Source organism: Lissotriton helveticus, chromosome 3_1 (genome assembly GCF_964261635.1).
Source record: "Lissotriton helveticus chromosome 3_1, aLisHel1.1, whole genome shotgun sequence".
In the NCBI taxonomy this organism is placed as follows: Eukaryota; Metazoa; Chordata; class Amphibia; order Caudata; family Salamandridae; genus Lissotriton; species Lissotriton helveticus.
This window is the reverse complement of record NC_136061.1, coordinates 1,826,428,481-1,826,453,074: the sequence shown is the minus strand read 5'-3', so window position 1 is coordinate 1,826,453,074 and position 24,594 is coordinate 1,826,428,481. Positions and strand designations below refer to the sequence as shown.

The following is a 24,594-nucleotide window of genomic DNA, read 5'->3' as shown; positions in this document are numbered from 1 at the left end:
GTTTCTAAATGATTGTTGAAGTTGCTCAGAACAATGGAATGATCATTAATTATCAAGGGTGGTACGTGCTATACCTTCTTTATTTGAAGTGGAGACTTCTTAGGCAGAAAATTGTGTGTGGTGTGGGGGAGAGGCAATACAATCAAAGCAAATGTATTGTTATGTACCCAGTTTTGCATTTGCATACACAAACCTCTCCTTCAAATCTTCTTTGAAAACGTTTTGGTTAATATCCATGTTCTTCTTACAAAGAACCGCTACCCTGCCTTTGGGTTTCTGGGCTTATTAGTTTGAGCACCTCTCAAGATCTAATAGTTCTCTGGGAATAGTTCATGCAAAATGTAATCTGAATGTCCCCGTACCCAAGTGTCAGCTAAGCAACAGAGGTCAAGACTTGGAGATTCGCAGAGATGAGCAATTTGAAGGCTATGTGTTGCCACTGACCTCACGTTGTTTAACATAACCTTCAGATTGTATGTGCAGAAAGGCAAAGAAGATGATGTAGAATTAGGAGGCGAATAGAATGATTTTTTCTTTTTTTACAGAGGAACAGTGTGGTATGAATTCTCAGAATTGTGAGACCTTTTGCTAGCATGAGAAAGCATATGAGATGGGAAAACAACATATCTAATCCATTGACGCTAGAGATAAGAGGATGAGCTACATCACCATCAGGATTCCTAATCCCTGCTGAAAGTTGGTCGGTTCGGCAGCATCTCGGGAGGTGGGTGGGAGAGAATGGTAAGATTCTGCATGGATCAGAGAAACAAGGTAAAATTCGTTTGTAATGACTGAGCTTTTCAAAAAAGTAGATTACAAGAGCTAATGGTAAAAATTAGAACTAATCGTAAATCACTATTAGGATGACAAGCAGGTAATGGACTGGGCCTGGGCATGTACATCTAATTTGTTCGATCCTGTACCAATTTGATTTCACACCAACTAGGTGAATAAAGAGACTGTTGCGCCACAGCCAGGGCTAAACAGTCACTTCTGACTCGACAAATCGAGGGCTAGAACATGACAGAGCGAGTGCTGAAGCATGATCTGCCTAATACAGCGAGCACAAAAAACGAGAAGGTTCTGCACTGCTTGAGGACAGGAGAGCGGGGGGTTGACAGTTCCGGAATTTCAGGGTTCCCGAGCGATCGGGGTGCTACGGCGGTGCTTTTCGTTTATTTATTTTTGTGCAGATTTATACAGCGCGAACTCGACACTAAGGTATTGGAGCGCTTTACATGAGCTCCAGCTATCTTACACCAGGGCACATTCGTTTTTTGATAGGCACGGGGAGATTACATGATTTGCCCGGAATCAGAGGCTGATGAGCCCCCACCGAGGCTTGAACCTGCTTCCCCAGCTCCAAAGCCGGCAGCTCTTGCCGCACGGCCACATCCTATCCCAATTCTCGGGTAACGGGGTCAGTACTGGGAGAGCAGGGCTATAACAGGTAAGGGATGAAGTGCATCCGCAGAGCGGTGGGTGTGTCTCTCGGTGCGGCAGTGCCAGGTGTTCCCGGGATGTCTCCTGCTTGCAGAGTGCCCGCCTGCTGACGTCCTTGCCCGTACGCCAGTATCCTAGAAACACTGAATCAGCAGCGCCAGCCAATCACAGCTCCAGGACCACCTAAACCCGCCCGCGGACCCTCCATGAGGGCGAGTCCAGACATCCCTTCCGAGAGCGCAGACCGGAGAGACGGCCACCCCGGCGTGCACAGGTGAGACGCAGGGGAAGCAGGCAGGGCATCCCGGAGGGGGGAAGAGCGAAGAGGCAGACTCAGGAGGGACAGAAGCGAGAGGGAGAGAGGATGGGACACGCTGGGGGGAGTTAAAGAGGGAAGCTTCCGGAAATGACAAAAGAAACCGGAAAACACACTAGGGAGGAAGGGAGCTGCAGCAAGAGACGGTCGGGACCGTAAGGGAAAAGTCAGGATCGTAAAAGGCACCCTAGAAACGGAGGGGTGAGCAAGGGTCGTAGAAGGAGGCAGTTTGAGGAGGAATAGGGCTACAAAGAGAGCAGCAGAGGCGGGAAGGGATCGGAAGAGAGGCAATAGTACGAAAGCAAGAGACGGGAAGAGCCAGACTTGGAGTGTAATAGTAAGAAGAAAGATATGGGAAGACAATGGGCGAAGTTGTGCAGGAAGAGGAGAGTGATTGGAAAGAACACGCTGAAGACAAAGAGTGAAGAGATGCGCTAAGAGTCAGAAAGAGACCATCCGGGGATGCAGGCCAAGAGACAGGTAAGGTAAGAGTGATTGGTAAAGAACCAACTTATAATACGAGATGGGCTGTGAAGAAAGTTACCAGAACTGAAGGGGAATAATGAGATCGCTGAAGCATCTGTGAGCAAGAAAGAGGGTTGGTGAAGAGAACATAACACCAGAAAGCCCAAGAAACGATAGGGTGCGAGGTACATGGTATATTGGCGAACATTTAACATGTAGTGAATGTATAGCCTTTGCAGTGTGTTGCAGTCTCGAGTCTACTACCTTAACAAACTATTCGATCCCGGGAAAACATACTATGTGCCTATGTCCACTGATCGTGACGACATATCAGCACTTTGCAGCAGCCTTAATCAGGGCCACTGGAATTATGTGGCAGGGAAGCACCACATTTTGCGACAGGGTTGACTAAATTATGCGGCAAGAAAAGCCAAATAATGCAGCAAATATTTATTTTTTCAGTATTCATTATTTTGTCATTTTTACACATGGTAATATTGTCTGGGCAAATATGTCACCTCATTAGTACTAGTTATGTATAAATACATAAATAAGTGACTGAAAGATGACCAGCTATCCTTTACGATGGGTCTTCCAATGCACATGGACACCCTTTGCCACGTTTTTTGATAACATTTGATCTGTTTGAGCTAGAAACAATTTTTTGTTAAATCTGCAGATTATGCTGCTGCTGATAGATTATGTGGAAAATGTGACAAACCCTTAATTATGCAAAAAAACCTGTGGCAGCAGAATCACATAATTCCATTGACACTGGGCTAATGGAAGAAATAACCACCCGGGCATACCCCCAGGACAGGCTCCAGCATGGTATTCACTAACACATTCAGGGCTGTTTATCTGCAAGCAACTGTATTTGCACCTCAATTTCTGTGCCTGCTCCCGAAGCTGTATTTTAGAGAATCCCCTCTTGTGCTGGACCTATGCCTTCCTAACCATAGACAGGTACTTGCACACTTCATAAAGGTCTGAACGAGTGAGAGTTACTTGTCCTTTGAAAGTGGTGTAGAATCAAAATGCAGGACAGTGGGCATCCCACATTGCCTCATGCAGGTAGCAGAGCAGGAGCCATGAACGTGGAACAAACCTGCAAAATATGGGATGTTTGGCTACAACAGAGAGCCTGGATAGGAAGCATAAATAAGTAGACCAAGTCAGAATGAAAAAAGATGGGAAGAGTTTGGAGGAGAGTGAGAGATACAGGTGCGTAGTTTGGGAGAGAGAGGAGAAAGTAGAGAAATCTTGACAGACTAAGGGAGGAAAGACATAGGAAACGAGTGAGAGAATGAGAACAAAGCTCTGCTCCAAATTAAGTATGCACTATGACTTAATTCATAGTGAAAATAGGTGCTGATTTTGCCATTAGAGTGCTGTAATCAATTTACAAAATTGCAGGAGTGTCAAAATCTCCATATTAATTGTCAATATGTCGACGACCCTCTGGAAACACAGTTGCACGGTTCACCTTTTCTTCTATCTATAGATAGCCTTAAATGGATATTCTGTGATAGATGTGGAAAACTACCTCTTTCTTACATTATAAGGACATAGCTTGTCACTGATGAGTTTCTTTATAATGTCATGGAACATTAAGGAGACTTGCAATCATTGTAACATACATCAGGGAGTACCTTATTCCGTATAATACATGATACACCATCAGGCTTCGCACAGTCTTCCTAAAATCCTAGGGTTTGATCCTTAATATGAAAAAAAAGAATATGGTTGAAGGCATGAAAAATTAAAGCGCACTCTTTAGTATAAAATTAAATACACCAAAAAGCAGTTAATTATTTGTTATACAAACTAATTAGAACCAGTTTAATGTAAACCAGATAAAAAGGCTGTAGCTCAGAATGGATACCAGCGTGCACAGATACTAGTTCTTTTCTGTTAAATAATGTAAAGAATTAAGTAGGCTGCAATGATGCTCTATGACTTGCCCATCACCCTTGGCTGTGGAACCGGGCATTATGACATCACAACACGACTTTAATAACAAAGTATTAGACAGGTTTATATACTGGATCTGCAGGCTTCCATGTCTTATGTGCACTTTCAGTGGAAGTGCACGTTACTAGACGCAAAATCAGTCCATTTCATATATAATAAAATAAGTAGTTATTAACTTCAAAGATTAGAATAAATACTTCTTTCGAATTCCAAACTTGTGTTCTTTCAACAGTTTTCATTAATAGCAGTAGTCACCATGTTTTAACCCATATTTTGTAATTTCTTCAAGCCTGAAACAAATCAATAATAAAGAAAAAAAATCCCATGTATAATGAAACAGACATTAAATTACAAATATGTAGTTGAAAAACATCTTGAATCCATATAGATCTTCATTAGCTTGCAGCCAGGCTGTGGAACTCCCTCTGATTGCAGCTGAGGTAATCCTTGTCAGAATCGCTGTTTCGGAAAAATCTAAAAACTTGGCTTTTCAGATAGGTTGTTCCTTGCGTCCGCTAAATCTTCAGCTGCATCTGACCTCTAAGTGCTGAGGCACTCCTTTCAGGAGTAGCTATGCTCTTTATAAATCAAATTTCATTATAGGGAGTATGCAAAACATTAATATGTAAACCATAATAATAAATATATCTGCAATGCAGTCAAGTGACTTGTGAAAAAGATATTTTTACTGTCACACATAAGCAATATCAAGTTAAAAAAATAGGTGGTGTATATGACAAAACAGAAAGGAGATAAGTTAATCACGCAAATGCCTATTTCTCGTAGCTATATAATAACGCATATATTATTCATTATCCATGATTCCAATCAATCATATCGGCAGTGAATGTATATTGAGACTATTATTCGTTTCTACAGCAAAAAATAGATACCTGTTTCATAAAAACATACCGCTCGCCTTTGTATTCATATTGTACATCATCCAAAATGTATCTAGATAGAACAACTTATTCTTTGCAGTAACATCTGTAACAATAGTATGCATATATTAGGAAGCTTCATGTTAAAAGTGACTCCATAATACTCTCGTGAGAGTTTTTGTTGTGAGGGTATAATAGAACCATTTCAACAGAGAAGCAGATGAACACACACTGCTATGATAGTGAAATTCAATATTCGTCTGTACCACAAGAGCACTTTACATGTATTTAGTGATCATGGTTCAAAACCTTTTCCTTTACATGGAACACTGCACGTATTCATGCCGAACACAGGAGAGAGGATAGCTTCAAGAGGTTGGTGCATGTGAGAATGGTGCCAACAAATGTAGATCACTTGGCCCCACAGCTATTGAGCCCCTATGCGAATGTTTTCACTGTGGATTCAGCCTTCTAGTTGAGACCCACTGAACTCTGGTAAACTCTATGCTCCATTCATCTGAGAACCAATGATGGGCCTGGTTCACTGATATTTGTGAGTAGCGCGAGTGACCAAATAAATCCAAGAGTACTTATTCCGAGATCCTTAATAAAAGAATCCGAATTTATGAACATTTATTGTTTATATGGAACTTAGTACTGCTTAGATCGGCCAGAACAGCAGATTTTCTGGAGTTTTAGACTTAAGGCTCGTGTAGGGACCAGAGTTATATTGAAGGTGCCCTCATGAAATGTATAGAACACAAACAAATATGTTTGTTTGGCTCTTTCAGTAACGTTTTGTATGACCTTTCCCACCCAGCAAATACACACAAATTACCATTCTCAAAAGAGCGACCTAGTGTCTCAATTATGTTTCATCACTTGTTCTGCGATTCAGGTGAAGGGCTTTGTTACCAGGGAGAATATTTCGCCCATAGGAAAAAAGTTTTTATGTAAATGCCCAGTTTTATTGCACGCACGTACTCGTACTCTATGATCAATCCTCAAAAGTAGTGTAGAGGAACTATTTGGTGTTATGAAGTTTTTGGGGAGTGCAGTGTTTGGCACAGTGGTATAAAGGAAAACCTACAATTTGCACAGTTTTTCACTTCCAGATCATTTGTATGAATCCATAGCAATGTCAAAATCTATTCAAATTGTTGGTGTGCCTGTACAGAAATTGTTTGAGTGGTGTGTTGAGGTTTCGCCTCCCAGCCAGCGCGTGCTTTCTGGGTTATGTAAGACCTAATGCTGGTTTACCGAAAAGTTACAAAAACTTTCTGAGCTCTTCCATTGCTTATCATTTACTGGCTTTATTGCCATTCTCAGTTTCTTGCTTCTTATTCAGTAACTTGTCTTCCCCTCCTTCTCTTTGGACCTCCCCTAGAACAAATCTTCGTCACCATTCTTTTGATCTCGGTGTCATGTATCCTTTCACTGCAAATTTATGGAACTGCTTTTTATTTATCTTTTGGCACTCGAAGGTGCATGTGTTTTCTAGCTCTCTCCCTGGGGTACTGTTTCCCCCCCCCCCAAATACCCACCTCCCCTGTGTTTCTCTATCTCCGTTGTGTGTTGCTCTCTGTGTGTGCTCTGTCCCCACTCTCTATGGTACTTTCTCCATTGTGTGCTGCTCTCTCTATTGCTAGGCTAACCACCCCAAGTCCCTGTGCTGCTGCATCCATCCCTGGTGTGCTGCTTTGTCTTCCCCGCCAGGCTTTTTTATTCTGCCCCACTGCTCCCCTCCCCACAGCCCTCTTGGGTATTTCTATATTTTTTGGTGCATTTTGTTTTTTTTTATGGCCCCACATTTGCCATATTCTTTTGAATGTTAAACTACATCAAAAGCACTTTATCACAAACTTTAAATTTGCCCGTCAAAGTGGTGCTTGCTAACTTTGATCAGTCAATTAAATAAAAAACAGGAAAATGTTGCCTGCATGATGACACCGCATGCCTATAGATTGATGCACCCAGCAACTGCAGTCGCATTATCACACTTTTTTATTTCTTTTTGTTTTTTTGCAAATGCTCTGCAGAATTGGCAAAAAGCACTTTGCTTTTTTTGCGCGTTGCACAGCATAAAGCTTTGGCAAAGCCAGTAGGTCCGAAAGATGAGACCTGTTGGCTTTGCCAATGCTGGGTTCTTGAGTTTTCTTAGTCTTTTTCCTTACTCATTGAAGATTGTTATCTGTTCAGACCTTCATCAGAGATTGCCTCAATTTTACACTACATATTTACAAACACGTTCTCCAACATCCTCATGGCCAGAGTGATCATTAACGCATCTCTTGAAACTGGAGAATTCACCAATGATTTCAGACATACACCCGACCAATCCGGAAGAAGCAAAGACCACCCTGGGCCCGCGAATTGCAGACCTATATAAATTCTTTCACTTCTGGGCGAAAATTAGTCACTCATACTTGGGATTTAAACTTCCTCTCTTGGCAGACAGGCAGGCAGGCTTCCAACCAGAAAAACGTACTAAATCAGATTTAATTGCTGTCTTGGACAACCTCAAGAATACTGTTAATTTCAGGACCCTGATACACATTATAGTGCTTCTCGACCTCAACAGGTGGTATAAAGAGCTATATAAATGATATAACCGAAGTAGACCCTTAGTCAATAACACAAAAAAGTGATTTTGGGCCCCGTTTTTCGATAAGTTCTTAACGTTTTTTTTCCATCTGAAAATAAAGTGAAGCACCCCATTCCGATCACTTTCATCTGATCTTTGCAAGGTCTGTTTTTTGGGTCTATGGATAGTGCTATACTCTGCAGATCTCTCACAATCTCCAATTGTTAACAAAAACCTTAACAACGTACTTATTTTGACCATCTAATCAGGATGTTCTTTTGTATAAGGGCCTGGACAGAGCAATGGTCTGCGCCTTTGCATATGCACATTTCCCTGGATATATGAGGCTACACCACGGCACAGAAAGCTATAGCCGGGCAGACAGAGCTGTAGCTGGGCACACACATCTGTTATTCAGCACATAAGGCTGTACTTTGCTCTATTGGGCCTATTACAGGATTTTATCAGCAGTTCACAATCTCAAGGTTGGACTCCTAGTTGTTCATCAGCAGTTAATCCTGGGGACCCTTTGTGCTTCTACATTATAGGATTGAAAAGCGATGAATAAACTGTGGGTACAGATTCTGGTCTGAACTTCTATAATTATATACTGCTCAACAATGTTTGCAGTGCTGATCATATCTGTAGGCAGGGCGTAACTTTCAGGTGTGGAACATGTACAGGGCAAGGTAAAAAAAATGACTACAGCAGTGTTGTTGTGTGTTGTTTTTTTTCATAGCAACATAGCAAAATCCTTGACGACTCCACCCAAACTTCACATAATTTGTGCAAAGCTGCATATGACTCACGTGGCTCTCTCCATATAATGTAGGATTATGCTTTGATTAGAGCCCCTGACTATCAAGAAGGATAATCAGCCCTTCTCCATTAAAACCCTTTTAACAATTTGGCCACCCATCCTTGTGCTGCAAAAGGAAAATGGAAAAAAAAAAAGAATTCCGCCCAACCCCCCTTATTTTTCAAAAAGGCTTTTGGTAGCGTAGTTCATTGCAAGATTTAAATTTCTACAGTGGTATTCATTGTGATAGTTGTAAAGCTGTCCTTCAAAGAACACCAGAGAAAGGGAAAACGGATTTAGGGCCTCATGTAGAAAGTGATTTCCCAAATCTAAGGGCGTGCGACTGATAAAAACACTTTTTGAAATGTATTAAATACTATAAACAATTCGGAAAGGCTTAACAGAGCGTTAAATAGGTTCAGGAAACAATAAGAAATCGGTATTTGGAAAGGGGATGTTTTGGGCGTCCCTTCTAAATACCAATTCCTTCTGTTATTAATGTTTTACAACCGAAGTCCTGCTTAACTTGAACTCTTTGTTTCTGTGCAAACTGTACTTTTGAAACTGATGGTTTTTCTACCTGTGACAGTTGGATTTCTTTCCTAGTTTACCCTGCACTGTGCATAGGCCAGCAGGGGCAACCCCCCAGAACCACCATTGTTGGCCCTTTGAAGTAAAAAAAAAAGCAAACTACACCCTCAAAGGTAAAGCAGAGTGTGTTTAAAAGACTGCTTAATCTGCTTTATGGATTAAACCGTGTTTGGAAAGTGTATGTAGCACTTGTTTTTGGCTAGAAAAAGGGATTTGTATAAGTGCACGAAAAGCAGTATTTTCAGTGGTTTTAAATTTAGATTTGGGTCTAACCTGCTGGCTAAAACAGGACCTGAAAAGTGTCAGGCTGTCTGTATCCAAGGAGATTCTGACTTCAGAAGCAGGTCTCCCTGTCCATCAGCCTGTGCTTACGTGATTGGCTAACTAGCTCCCAAGAAACCATGAACCCTCCTCCTCCCACACCTGCGGCCCTTAAGGTCTGTGTAGGGAACCCCAAGACAGCCACCTCCATCTTGTAACCCAGCTTGTCTGTGCCCTAAACAACCCAGTGAGCAAGCAACAGCACAGGTAGTAAGAACATATACTAGTACTGTGTATTCTTGATACTTTAAAGCTGCTGTGTTTTTTCTATCCGTTACTGCTTGAATATAACTATTTGTCCTATTCCGGATTGCCAAATAGGTAAATTAGGTACCGGCCTGGGGGCCTTACTCCTTTTAGGGGCCCTGCGACAACAGATACAAATAATATTGATTTTATCTTGAAAGAAAAATACACTCAAGCATTCTTAAATTGTTTCCAATTCATTTTTGTTTAATAGCATTAATAATTGTTTTTTGTTCTTTTGTTTAAATATATTTTTATTTTATTTTGCGACAATTGTTAGCATTGACATAACTGTAACAACAACATTGCACTTAGACCACAATCAACCACCTGGTGCTTCCCACATCCGGTGGGCATCTGAGGGATACAAATCATGATATAAACAAAAATTACATATAGGACCTTAGTACACGTCACAGCAGGGCCGTCTCCCACAACCCGTCCCCACACACCCCTCTTGGGACCAGCCAGGTATTGTTAGTCCGACACACACCATAGTATCTCATCCAGCGCCCCCATATTTTCTTAAACTTTTTGGGGCAGCCTCTACTTTTGTATATGACCATTTCAGCAGTGATGTATAAATCCATACCCCTTTTCATTCTTGTAATGTAGGGGTCTCTAACGCGCCCCAGCAATGAGCGATATCCTGCTTGTCCACCACTAAGCCCAGTGCGCTAAAAAGAAGTTGGGGTCTAGGGACATCTACCGTACCTGGGATCCCTAACAGGAAAAATCTAGGGTCCATTGCTAGAGAGATTCCCTGTATTGCGTTCAATTAGGTGATTATCATCTGCCAATAAATCCCTATTTGTGGACACTCCCAAAGCGTGTGAAGGAAATTGCCGGTGTCAGTTCGGCAGCGCAGATGCAGTGGTGACTCTGCGCGTCCCATTTTGTGTAGTTTGTCTCTGTCGCATTAGGCCGAGTGAAGGATTTTGAATTGAATGAGGCGAAACCTGGCTTGATTGCGACCTCCCTTGGGTGCATCAGTGCTGCCTCCCAATCCATGTCCTCCATTTCCCCTAGGTCTCCCTTCCACACCCCACTTAGTTTAACTAGTGTGTCAGGCATATTGTTGTTTGTAGTTTGTAGGTGAAAGAAACTGCCTTCATTTTTAATTCTTCCTGGAGCAATCTGCCCTCCAGTGGTGCAAACTCGGGGAGCCCAGAAGCCTCTATTCCCTCTGCACTCCAAGCATGGTGCAGCTGGGCGTATTAAAAAATTTGGGAGGCATGAAGTTGAAATTCCACCTGGAGGGTTGGGAAGGGTTTAAGGTTGCCCTTAGCCATGATCTCTCTCACTGTTAAGATCCCAAGCAGATCCCCAGCCTCGAATCCCCAAAGCTTATTCAGTTCTTTGAACCAATTTTCTTTCCACAGGTGGGTGGCCCTAGATATTTTGTGTGCCCAGCCTAACTAGTATTAGTTCTGTTCCAAACCTCTATAGTGGCTCTGGTTGCGGGGAATAGTCTGTGGGTCCCTTTTCCACCATATAAATAGTGTGTGAATGTTTTTTGTGTAAATGTTTCCCTTTCCAACCTATAGGTGCGATGATCCCCGGGGTGTGTATCAGTCGTTTATGGAAAAAGGTGGGCTGCCCAGTAGTAAGCCTCTATGTCTGGAATCGCAAGTCCCCCATTGTACAGGTTGCGCTGTAGAGTCTTTAATGCAATTCTGGGATGGCCCTTCAACCAAAGGAGTGCGTGGAGTTCGGAGTCGACTTCCCTGAATGTTGATCGAGGGACAGGGTGGTATGTGTTCTGCAGCTCATATAAAAATTGGTGTAGTGAAATCATTTTGTACATTGATGTGCGGTCCAATATTGTAAGTGGCAGTTCTCTCCATCTATCTGCATCCTGCTTAAAGCTAGAGAGGACCCAGTGTACATTGCGTATACAACATGTTATGGGGTTGGGGTTGAGGACAATCCAAACATACTTAAAGCCCTCTGTAACTATACGTAGGTCTCCGTGTATTGAAGGCCATTCCATATCTTGCATTGGGCTATATATTATAGTCTTGTGGTAGTTAATTTTATAACCCGAAAACCGACCATATTCCTCAAGGATCGGGAACACGTTGGGGATTGTGATAGTTATGTTTGTGATAAAGAAAAGAATTAGATCTGCATACAGCGATGTTGTTTCTTCCTCCCGGTCGTCTGATGTGATCTGGAAGCCTGTGACGTGCGGTTGATGTCTGATCAAGCAAGCTAGGGTGAATAATAGTAGGGACAAGGGACATCCCTGTCTGGTCCCGCAGGAGATCAGGAACTTAGATGAAAGCCTACCGTTAACCCATACTTTTGCCCTTGGTTCTGTGTATAGTAAGGCCACCCATTTCCTAAACTTCGGGCAGAGGCCGAATTTGGCAAGGACAGCATTGAGGAAAGGCCAGAGTACAGTATTGAAGGCCTTCTCGGCGTTCAGCGCCGGAAAGGCATGCAGGGTAGTCCGGTTCCTGACCTCCATCATCCAGTTATGGGCTCTTCAGAGGTTCCACCAGGTCGCCCTGCCCGGCATAAAGCCTGATTGGTCGAAGTGGATAAGGGACGTAAACGACTTTCAGTAGCCGCATGGCAAATATTGTTGCGAGGATTTTGACCTCCATATTCAGGAGGGAGATTGGGCGGTATGAGTCACATTTGTCCCTGGGTTTTTCCTTTTTATGGATGAACACAATAGTAGCAGTGCGAAGATCATTTGGGAGAATCCCCCCTACATATGCATCTCGATATAGAGCCAGAAGATGGTGGTCAATGAGGTCTTTACTTTAAAAGAAAATTTGGGCAGGGAGCCCATTCGGTCCAGGGGTTTTACCAGATCTTAACCTATTTACTGCGTCCCGACCTCTGTCAGTGTTCTATCTTCCTCTAGTAGCTGGACATCTTCATCTTCTAGCCCTGCGGTGGTGGTATCTACGAGGTAATTATTAATCTCTTCAGTTGTACTGAATGATTTCTGATTGTAGACATCTGCGTAATGTTGGGCAAATGCGGACAAGTTTCTGTTTGTCTGTGTTGTGTATCGCCCCCCTATCATCTACAATTGAGTTGACCCATCTGGCCTCATTTTTCTTTTTTTTCCATACCAGGCCAGTAACTTTCCGGCCTTCTCACCAACCTCATACAGACGATGCAGCATTGCTAGACTCCGTTTCCTAGCCTCTCCCTGAGCCTGTTCACAATACTCGATCCTTAAAGGGATTTCTGTTTGGTGTTTTCTTCCCTATATTCTGATTGGCCCTATCATGACCTATCACGAGTCGGTTACCATGGGGATATAGCGCAAAGTTGACCTGTTCCGTATTTTTGACTATGTTGTGTAGTCTGTTACCTGATTGGGCGAAGATCGGCCAATCAGGATAACGTTACTATGGTGATATAACGCGCTTTTAGGCCCGTTCCGTATTTTTAGCTAACTTGTTGTTAGTTTTATCTGTTATCTGATTTGGCGAAAATGGGTCAGTCTAGGTAACATTGCTCTGGTAATGTGACGCGCTTTTAGTCCTGCTTCTAGTGTATCCTTGACTTATTTTTTTTTTTTAATTCTTGTTTACTTGCTTATTGAAAAACGGGGCATAGTTTGTAACGGCGAACCCCTATTTCGCCATTTTCAATTCGATTTCCCAGATTAGGTTAAATTTCTGTCGTGTAGTAAGTAAAATGTGTCAATGGATATTAAACCTTCTTACCCTAATGGTCGGTTATGTGGTGTCGCCTATGTCTAACCAAAACAACAATGGTACCGTGTTACACCACGAGATGGATCACGTGTGTAATGGCAAAACTAATTTCAGAGGATTGCCACTATGGTTTCTTGTATTCCCTAGTGTCTTGGTCTGAGTGTGGCTTACTTAAGCTGTCTGGATACATTTTAGTAAGATTTTTAATTAATGCACAATTTGTTCCCAATCTTCTCTACTATTTAAGCCACATCTCACACTGTTGAATTTTGACATATAAAACTGTTCTCTCTTTTTCCTCTTTGCATTTGTATTGCCCCCCTCTTAAGTTTAGAGTAACTATTTCGAGACCGCACCAGCTCAGATCTTCTATTTTGTGTCCTGCTGACTGCCAGTGTTCCGTCAGCGGTGCACCTTTCTTATTATTTCTGATAGCTGATTTATGTTCGTTCAGGCGAATACGTACATCTCTGGACGTTTCACCCACGTAGCATAGTTGGCAGGGGCATTGTATTAAATATATCAAGTTTTTGGTACGGCAGTTCATAAAGCTTCTGATCTGTATTGTAGTGTTAGTTGTAATGATTGTACTGCCTTTGATGATATTCATGCATTTCACACAGCCCTGGCACGGAAAAGTCCCCTTGGGTAGAGGTGCATTATTTATACAGGATTGAGATGTCTGTCTGTTTTCTCTGTAGGTGTGTACTAACCTGTTGCGTATCGTCGTATTTCTTCGAAATGAGAACATAGGTTTAGGTAATTTTTCTTGGGCTTTGTTAGTGATTAAATGCCAGTTTCTGTTTACTATGTTTTTAATTTTGTTACTCACTTGGCTAAAGTTAGTAACAAAAATTAATGGTTGTGTTTTATCGGAGGATATTGCCTTTTCTTTGAACAGATTTTCACTGTTAAAATATTTTGCTCTTTTGTATGCTTGACGTACCATGCGTCTTGGGTATCCTCTTTCTAAAAATTTTTGTTTGAAAACCTCAGCGTATTTCTCAAAGTCTTTCATGGCTGTACAGTTTCTTTTTAATCTTAAAAACTGTCCGAAAGGGATGTTGTTTTTTTGACAGGGAGGATGGTTGCTGTTGAAATGAAGCATAGTATTTCTATCCGTTGTTTTGGTAAAAAGTTCAACATTTAGTCTGCCCTCTTTATGTTTGATGATTACATCCAGAAACTCACATTGCTCACGATTCTTATGTGAGGTAAATTTAAGGTTTATGTCACCCAGGTTAAGCCATTCTAGGAATTCAGTCAATGTGTCCATATTGTCTGTCCAAATAAAAAAAATATCATCTATATACCTAGACCATTCAGTGATGTTCTCGTAGAAAGGCGCAACTGGATTGAATATGTGATTTTCCTAAAATTGTGAGACATATAAACAGGCCAGGCTGGGAGCACAGGTAGCCCCCATGCTCGTCCCCTTGACCTGCTTATAGAGATCTTTTTCGAAAAGAAAGATATTGTTTTTGAGGACCAGGGTGATACAATCCACTATGAATGTTTGGTGGGCTGTCAAATCTTGCCCCTCGGTGCTTAGGAGATCGGTTATCATGGTGATTGTACTGTCTTGCGGAATATTCGTATAGAGTGCCTCTATATCGAGAGTAACTAGTATTTGGGTCTCTGGATTAAAACTGAGGCACTCTATTTTTTTAATCATGGATGTGGTATCTTTAATGTAAGCTTTTTGTTTGGCAACCAGAGGTTGTAAGAACACATCCGCATATTTGCTGAGCGGTTCGGTGAGTGAGCCTATGCTGGAAACAATAGGTCTCATGGGAGGGTTGTCTATATCCTTATGCACCTTCGGGAGGCCATAAGTTATGGCCCCAAAAGATGTCCACAATTCGCGGAAAAGCGACTGTTTCCTAGATTCGAGCAGCGCGATAGTGCAAGTACAAGTGCGAGTGAATATCTTAAAATGATAAAATCAGCAGGTAGCAGCAGCTTACGTGAGCGTGCAGTGGCAAGTAATAGTCTACCTGAGCTGAGGAAGATTCCTGCTTTTATTAACTCCTCTGAGCGCGGGAGTCCTGCGAGGCAGACCTCTGGCCCCACACCCAAGATGGCGCCCGTTAATCGGCACCTCCTGGCTGCCCACCCCAAGATGGTGGCCAAAACGCCGCGATACGGTAACAAGAAGTCCTAAATCCCGCAAAATGCGGGTGGCAAGACGAATCTAGGACGCAGTCGCTTTTCCGCGAATTGTGGACATCTTTTGGGGCCATAATTTCCAACTAGCTCTTACCTGCACTATAATCGTCTTGCCACCCGCATTTTGCGGGATTTAGGACTTCTTGTTACCGCATCGCGGCGTTTTGGCCGCCATCTTGGGGTGGGCAGCCAGGAGGTGCTGATTAACGGGCGCCATCTTGGGTGTGGGGCCAGAGGTCTGCCTCGCAGGACTCCCGCGCTCAGAGGAGTTAATAAAAGCAGGAATCTTCCTCAGCTCAGGTAGACTATTACTTGCCACTGCACGCTCGCGTAAGCTGCTGCTACCTGCTGATTTTATAATTTTAAGATATTCACTCGCACTTGCACTATCGCGCTGCTCGAATCTTTGAAGCAGTCGCTTTTCCGCGAATTGTGGACATCTTTTGGGGCCATAATTTCCAACTACCTCTTACCTGCACTATAATCGTCTTGCCACCCGCATTTTGCGGGATTTAGGACTTCTTGTTACCGCATCGCGGCGTTTTGGCCGCCATCTTGGGGTGGGCAGCCAGGAGGTGCCGATTAACGGGCGCCATCTTGGGTGTGGGGCCAGAGGTCTGCCTCGCAGGACTCCCGTGCTTAACGGCTACTTAAGATGTGCCTTTCTCAAGCGCGCAGCGTAGGCGCGCAGTGGGCGCGCCGGAGGTGCGCCAGAGGTAAGCCCGTTTGCGCACAGGATGCGCCGGGTGCCGGAAATGCTGCCTCTTCGTTTCGAGCTGTTTTGACTTATTCCCGCGTTGAACTTATAAGACTGAACTCTGGCACTATTCCCAGTCGCCAGCCTGATACCATCAGTAGGCACCAAGAATCCTTGTCCTGTGGCATGCTGAATGTGCGATCTCTCAGCAAGCACTGTGAAGAAATCGCGCTACTCATTGAGTTTCATGAGTTAGACGTACTCTTCATGACAGAGACTTGGACTATAGCCAACAGCATGGTGGAATTGGGCTTGGCTTGCCCTCCTGGTTTCAAAATAAGACACAATCCCCGGGTGGGGGCCAGAGGAGGAGGAGTAGGGCTGATTTTTAGGGAAACACTAGATTTCTCCCGGCTTGATATTAAGGCTATCCCAGGGTGTGACCTGCTAGGTTTTTCCCTAAATGGTCAGGGAGGTGTGCTACATACTGGGCTGCTGTGCTATAGACCCCAGGCCAGTGCTCTACCTGCTGTGTCTGAGCTTATTGATTTAATCTACGATCTATCTAACTCTCACACAAGGTTTATGGTGTTGGGGGATTTTAATTTGTGGCCGGACGGACCGACTGACTCTGCATTCAAAGAGCTGGTCCAGGCCTGCCGCAACATCCAGCTGCAGCAGCTAGTACTCTCTCCGACCCATTTAAAGGGTCACATCTTAGATCTGATCTTTGCGGACGTACGTCAAGTGACCTTACGGAATATTCTACCCCAGTGTTGGGCGGATCATGCGCTCGTCCTTTTCTCCCTCTCACTCACTGCCGCCTCAGCGAAGAAAGGCAGCTTAGGAGTCACTAAGGTGGGCAGACAATGGTCTAAACTCCTTAAACAGTCAACACTGCCTACTTTGCTTCTGGATGGTTTCACCTTGGGAGATAGTGTGGATGTGAGCTATAAGACCCTCTGCCAGCGAATTTTGGCTTCACTGGACTTTTTGGTCCCGTTGCGAAAACCTAGAGTCAGGACCAAACACGCCATGCCGTGGTTCTCAGGGGAACTTCTGCAGCTTAAACTCCAGTGCAAACGGGCTTAGCGTGCCTGGAGAAAGCAGTACCTTGAATCAGATAGAGCTCTTTTTAAACAGGCACTGGCGATCTATAAAGCTCAGATTAGACGTGCCAAGGCTAGATTTTTAGAAGAATCGCTACTGGCAGCCGCGAACAAGTCTCAGGCCCTATTTAAGATCGTTAAAGACTTGACGCGTCCTGCCTGCACTGTAAATGACATCCCTACCTCTCAATCTTTATGTGATTCGCTTGCACAGGCCTTTGAGGACAAGATTGCCACCATCCTGAGCAATCTTGCTTCACCGCCAGGCTCTGTTTCTCAGTCCTTGCCTAATCTTACTCCGACTGTTATCACGGAGAGAGACGCTAGGCTAGTCCGGCTGAACAGTTTTCCTCTGCCGTCTTTCGAGGATTTTTGTGTATTGGCTAACGGTGTTTCCTTGGGCTCGCCGCTTGATCCACTTCCACATAAATTTTGGAAACTGTTCCGTGAAGAGCATTTCCCCCCACTTTTTTCTATCTGCTGTCAGTCCCTTAGGTCTGCACGGGTCCCGGATTGCTGGAAGCTGGCGGTGGTTTCCCCACTCCTGAAGAAGTTAACTTTGGATCCCACTTGCCCAGCATTTAAAATTCTAGAGAAATTGGCCACAAAACATCTTTCCAGCTTCTTAGAGACCAATGCTTGCTTGGACGTGGCTCAATTTGGTTTTAGACCAGCCCATGGGACGGAGTCAGCATTGGTGACTGTTCTAGATGACCTTCGGACGCGTGCCGACCAAGGTCGAGCAGCCTTTTTAGTGCTGCTCGACATGTCGGCCGCGTTCGATACGGTCAGCCACACGATCTTGATCAGGAGACTGGAGGAAGTGGGGGTGTCTGGCCTGGCCCTTGACTGGTTGGTGTCTTACCTTGGTAATAGGCACCAGGTGGTGGCCCTGCCACCCTTTACATCCAACATCAGAAGGGTTGGGCAGGGCGTGCCTCAGGGGTCGGCCATCAGCCCTATTTTATTCAATGTCTACCTCCGTCCCCTGATCAAGTTGATAAAATCTTTCGGCATAGCAGTCACCAACTATGCTGACGACACCCAACTTATTTTCTCGTTTGAGGGTAAGGAGGTCGTGTCACAAGAGATTTTTCACCGCTGTATGATTACTACGGCGGAATGGCTGAGCCACAACTCCTTGCAATTTAACAGCTCCAAAACCGAGGTGTTGCACTGCTCAATGGATCGCAGCCCTAGGCCTCTTCCACAGGATTTTTGGCCTCCTTCTTTTCAGGGCACTAGTTTACCGGCTGAATCCGTTCGGAACCTGGGGGTGATGTTCGGTTCCAGCTTGCAGCTAGACGTGTCCGTGAATAAAACAGTGGCCACTTGTATGGCACTGCTTCGCACGCTGCGGAAGATTCTACCCATGCTCCCTGTGCAGGTCAGGCCAGAGGTAGTGCGGAGTATCATCTTAAGTAGGCTTGACTACTGTAACGCGCTACTTCTGGGTGCGCCTATGACCTTGGTGGGTAAACTGCAGCGTGTACAGAACTTTGCTGCCAAACTGGCCCTTTCGTGCCGACGTTCTGATTCGTCTGCTATGGCACTCGGGGACCTTCACTGGTTGCCAGTCCCTCAGCGAATTGATTTTAAAGCTCTTTGTTTAGTATTCAGGGCCCTTCATGGACAAGGTCCGTCTCCATTGCAGGACTTATTTTCCTGGTATACCCCGTCCAGATCTCTCCGCTCGGCCTCAGCTTGCTTGGTAGTAGTGCCCAAGATTGTGAAGACCCGGATGGGTGGTCGGTCCTTCAGGTTTACCGCAGGAAGACTGTGGAACTCTCTACCGTTGTGCCTGAGAGGTATGGGAGATCTCCCTTCTTTCAAGAAAGCTTTAAAAACACACCTCTTTCCTAGAACAATGTAAGCTGACCAGTAGCTGGAAACATCATGTACGGGTTACAATAGTCTAAAGCACCAGGATACCCGTTGGGTGACAGCCATTGCGCTATACAAGTATGCCAATACATACATATCCCCCCTGGGGACAAACACGTGGTCCAGTCTGGAAAATACTCTGTGTGCCCTGGAAAAGTAAGAATATTGTCGGGCATTCGGGTGTTGGAGTTTCCATATGTCAGTAAGCCCCATAGAGTCTGTAAAACGGTAGAGCGGGGTTATGTCTGTGTTTCCCTCTGACCCAGTGGACCAATCCAACCTGTATTGATGACATCATTGAAATCCCCCCCTACGATGTCGAAGGACATGGGGATCTCGAGAAGGATGTCAGAGATTTTAAGGAGTACGGGGTCTTGCAATGGAGGCAATTAGTATGCGCAGATGATAGTTATGTTGCACCTGCCCCAGGTTCTTGTTTCCCCAACGAATCTGCCATCTGGGTCGATCCATTTACGTGTTGTTTCGAAGGGGGGAGTTTTTTTAATCAAAATAGCAACGCCCCTCGACCCGAATGTAAATCTAGCATGTGTCAAGACCCTATATGGTGCCCTCCCAAGGAACTTGCATTGTGTACTCAGTAGATATGTTTCTTGTAACAAGACTATGTCTGGTCGCAGGCGCTTTTATATACTGGGGGACCAACCCGCCTTTGATTATATCTCTCAGTCCATTAACATTCCAGGTTAGGACAGAGACAGCTTGGTCTTCTATGTGTGGGAACATGAATGTTGTGGCAGCCCCAACCATGTTCCTATTCTTCCTATTGTGGGTCCCCAGGGTATATAAGTGTTGATGCTAGGTCCAGTGTAAACAACACAAACAAGTAAAAAAACAATCCCTTTCTGTCCCACAGACAACCACCCCACCCCTTTCCCCTTTCCACTACACCCAAACCCATAATAAAACAGCAAACTTGTGTAGTAAAAAGTAGAGGTCTGTCGCCCAACTCCCCTCCTCCCCCACCCAAATGAAAAAGAAACTACCCTACACCCTTCCGCTATACAAACCCTTTCTGATCTTTCTGAGCACTACATTAGCACTATGGCAAATATCTTTGACACTATTGCGCCAAAACAACTTAAAAGGATCCCTCTCAAACAATCCAAACCTTGGTTTAATGTTACCCTAAATGACGAACGCCATAATCTTAGGTTTTCAGAGAGGCTCTGGAGAAATGAGCCTTCCACTACTAGCCTTTATCAGCTTAGGAAAATGAGAAGTGCCTACAACAAAAAACTCTGCATTGCTAAAATGGACCATTTCAGGGAGCAGCTGGACGGTGCTAAAAATAGACCCAAGATACTATTTGAAATCATCAAACAGCAAGCAAACCACACGTCCAAACCCAACCTGGCTTCCTTGACTCCACTTCCTAGCGGGGAGGACTTCACAGTGCACTTCTCTGAAAAAAATAAGAAAATTGAACAGGAGATGCAACCTAACACTCCCAGGGTGCCACCTCTAATCCACACCACATCATCAGGGGAGCTCAGGGTTCTCTCTGCACTCTCCCTACCTTTAGGTTGTTCTCCCAAAAATGATGCCTCTTGGAATTGCATTATCCTGCCAGATTACACAGAACTACTACACGCTATGACCACTCTAAAATCGGCCAACCACTTCAATGATCCTGCGCCGGCACATTTTTTTAAAGACCTCAACTCGGCCATTCTACCCCTTTGGTCGAGGATCATTCATAAATCTCTCCTGCAAGGGAGCATCCCTGATTATCTCAAAATTAGGCAAGTAACTCCCATCCCTAAGAAGCCCAACACGGATTTATCTGATCTGAACAATTTCCGACCAATTACCAACATCAAGACACTAGCCAAACTCCTCGAGAAATGCCTCCACAAGCAGCTATGCAATCATATAGAGAAATTTCAAATACTTGACCTTTATCAATCCGGTTTCAGAGCAGGGCATAGTACTGAAACTGCTCTAACTCACATTGTGGATGACACTCATCATCATGTACTCTTTCTCTAGTCCCCTTGTTGACAGATTTGACATTTATCACAAAGTATCTTTCGCTATGTATTTTTGATTGGGTGTTATTTTACTCTGGGGCCCTTACGGAACTATAATAGAAGATTACTTCTTGGGCCGATTACAGATTTGTCATTTACTCTACTATGCTGTGACGAGCCACTCTATGATTGTTTACTTCGCTCTGATACCTGCAAGGGTCATGTTCGCGCTTTATAAAACTTTTCAAATAAATAAATTAAGGATAAAGGGAAATGGTCTTTGGCGAGCCCTGCCACAGCACTGTTCTGAATTGTACTCATCCCCCTTGTTCCACTCCGACTTCTCCTGGTTCTCCGTTGTTCTAGCGTTCCATGTTCTGCCCTCAACACTGGTCTGTCGCTCCGGGGGTGACATTTCGGCCTCTCTTCAATCCAAGCCCATACTTCCTCCGGCGTCTGGAAAAACTGCGCTCTGCTGTTGTATATGACCTTCAGCTTTGCAGGGAATAGCAGCATGTAATTGGAAATTGAAATTGGAGTGATCTTAGTTTAGCTTTAGCAGAATCAAGTCTTTCTCTGCTTCTGCACATCTCTGCTATAATTGGAGAAGATCAGGATCTTAGAGTTTTTTTGTCTAATTTCCCCCAGCCTGCGTGCCTCTCATAGGATCATGTCTCGGTCTGTGAAATTAAGGATTTTTGCAATAATGGGCCGTGGGAGAGCGCCACGGGGAGGCTTAGCATTCATGGCCCTGTGCGCCTGCTCCAGACCAAAACCTGTTAGAAGTGTTCGGGCAGGATAATGTTTTTCAGCCATTTGGTCAAGAACGCAGGTAGGTCCATTCCCTTCACGCCTTCCGGGAATCCCAATAAGCGGATATTATTTCTGCGCTCCTGTTTTCTTCGTCGTCCATCCACCACTGCAGTTCGCCACTAGTGCTTCGGAGCTCTGCCACAGCTTTTTTTAGATCCTTAACCGCATCTTCGACCTCGTAGGCCAGGGTCTCCGCCTTCATAACTCTCTCTGATACATTCCGGAGATCTGCCTCAGCAGCGTAACCTCGGAGCAGACCTCTCCGATTTTATTTTCTAGTGCCTTTCTGGAAGACTGGAAGACTGAATAGCTTGGAGTATGGTGGCCGCCTCCAATATGGGCTGCGTAGCCTCGTGCAGGGTGACAACTTTAGTATATTTGTCCATTTTCCCCTGTCTGGGGGGGCTTCAGGTCCTTAACTTTAGTCATCATGGGGGAGGAAGTCACCCTAGCACCGCTCCCCACCCCAAGTACTTTTCAATGGTGTATGAGGATCTCGCCAAATCTAAAACTGTGTCCCTCAGACCATGCATCCATGAAAGAGTGGGGGAGGGGAGTAGAGGAGAAGCAGCAGTCACACAGTGTCCCGGGGGGCTGCTATCAAACTTTGATCCTCGCTGTGGGAGGGGGGCACACCTCCGGGCGTACTCTAAACCTAACCCACCCTGTCACCAGTCTCACACGGGGCACCACTGTAGAGATCCACCAGTGTGTCCAGGCTAGGCAACTCGAGGCCAGGGCTCCTCCCTGTCTTATTCAGCGCCAACCAGGACAGTGGTCCAGAGGCACAGGGAAAGAGATGGCAGGCAATAGTCCAAGGACCAAGGACGGGCGCCTCAAGACACAGGCCCTCCCAGGACCGAGAGGCACGCCACACCTCTCTGCTCCGCATCGTGGAGGTCAACACCCCCCTCCCCCGGGGGAGGGGAGGGCAGCACTCACCGCAATGTCCGTTGGGCCCTGCCCTGGACCGCCCGCGTACTCCGGGCCGGTGAAGGAGATCAAAAGGCAAGGGTGCCGAGATGCGCAGTGCCCCGATGGGCCGTATTAAGTCCCCTTGCTACAATCCAGCCCACACCGGACTCAAGGGCACAGCCGTGGCAGGACGGGTAGGATCGGCACACACACCCATGCCCCCATCTCGCATGGCGCTCTGAGGGTCCCACTTCCTCCGGGGACTTCACCTGAGTAATTGCACGCCCAGCAGGGGCGACAGGCAGAGGCGACACACAGGCCCGTGTCCCAATGCCATCGAGGCACGGCAGGGTCCCCCTTTTCTAGTACCCAGCGAGGTCCTGCACACCGACAAGGGCCCAGCATCAAGGGTTGGCCAGGCGACGAGCCACAGATCCTCGGGACCTCGGCCACCAATCGCAGCTCACCGGGAGGTAGGCAGGATCCTTCACTGGTGTCTCCCGTCCGCTCAGCACTTCAGGGCCTCATACACCCCCACGTGGCATTTTTGGCTACGGCTGGTGAGTGTGCGGCGCGTCCGTAACACCTCAATCGTGCCGGTCTCCGGGGCTCAGGTCTTCCGCTCAGAGCCACGGAGGTGATGCACGATCGAAATCAGTGATTTATAGTTGGCAGGATATTTGATGATTGGGGCTCCGGTCGGGAGCTCCGGGAATCAGCGTCTCACTCTGCCATGTTCTTGGCCACACACCCCAACATTAATAATTGTTAATGTTTAGTTTGTGTCATAAAATTGGTTTATTAAAATTGTTGGTTGTTCAAATAAAAAATGTATTAGGAGATAATTTGCGAGGGAGCCCCCGAAATTATGACTGCCTAAGGGCCTCCACAGGGTTTAATCTGGCACTGTCTTTGTTTCTGTGCAATCGGTATTTTTAAACCTGCTATTTTTTCTACTCATGACTGTTGATTTTCTCTCCTAGTTTTCCCTGCATTGTGCTTAGCCCAGCAGGGGCAACACCCCAGCCCAGCCCCCCCCTTTTGTGTCTTTAAAAGTAAAAAAATATAAAGAGGCAAACTACACCCTCAGAAGCTAAGCAGAGTGTGTTGAAGAGACTGCTTGCTTTATGGTTTAAACTGTGTTTGTAAAGTGTATGTAGCACTCATATTTGGCTAGCAAAAAGTGATTTGTTTAAGTGGGCAGGAAGCAATATTTTCAGTGCTTTTAGATTTAGATTTGGGTTCTCCCAGCTGGCTAAAACAGGACCTGGAAAGAATGGATTGAGCCTGTCTGTATCCAAGGAGATTCTGACTTCAGGAGCAGCTCTCCCTGCCACCTGCCCATCGGCCAGTGCTGGAGGTCACACGCTCCTTATTGGCTGCTGTATCTGGTGTATTTGTATCTGTATCTGTATCTATTGGGCTTAGGGTTAGTGTTCTAATTAGCGGATAAGTCTAGGGTTCTGATTGGATCTTGGGGCTAGAGTTTCTATTGGACCTAGGGCATAGGTTTTTTTTCTTCTGATTGACTGCTAGGACTAGCGCTGTGATTGGCTGTAATGGTCTGGTCTCCTATTGGTCCTAGGGCTTAGGGCTAGTGTTGTGAATTGGTTAGGGCTAGAGCTCCCATTGGCATAAAGGGTCACCTGATCACTAGGGCTATTTAAGGTCAGGGTTCAGGACATCTCAGCCCAGGTGTGTAGGCTAAGG

The 24,594-nt window shown here is 45.1% G+C and overlaps 1 protein-coding gene across 3 annotated transcripts in view; it reads left to right on the top strand.

The window, feature by feature from the left end:
* Positions 1 to 1,470: 1,470 nt before the first annotated feature.
* The window catches only part of LOC144823869 (uncharacterized), a 63,361-nt gene continuing 40,237 nt past the window's right edge, over positions 1,471 to 24,594 (top strand). The window contains exon 1 of one of the 3 annotated variants that reach the window (XM_078682749.1): positions 1,471 to 1,717. The gene's annotated coding sequence lies outside the window, so the exon portion shown is untranslated. Of the gene's footprint in view, positions 1,718 to 1,901; positions 2,245 to 24,594 lie in introns of those variants that run through there. The other 2 variants (XM_078682748.1, XM_078682750.1) reach the window with 2 other exon arrangements.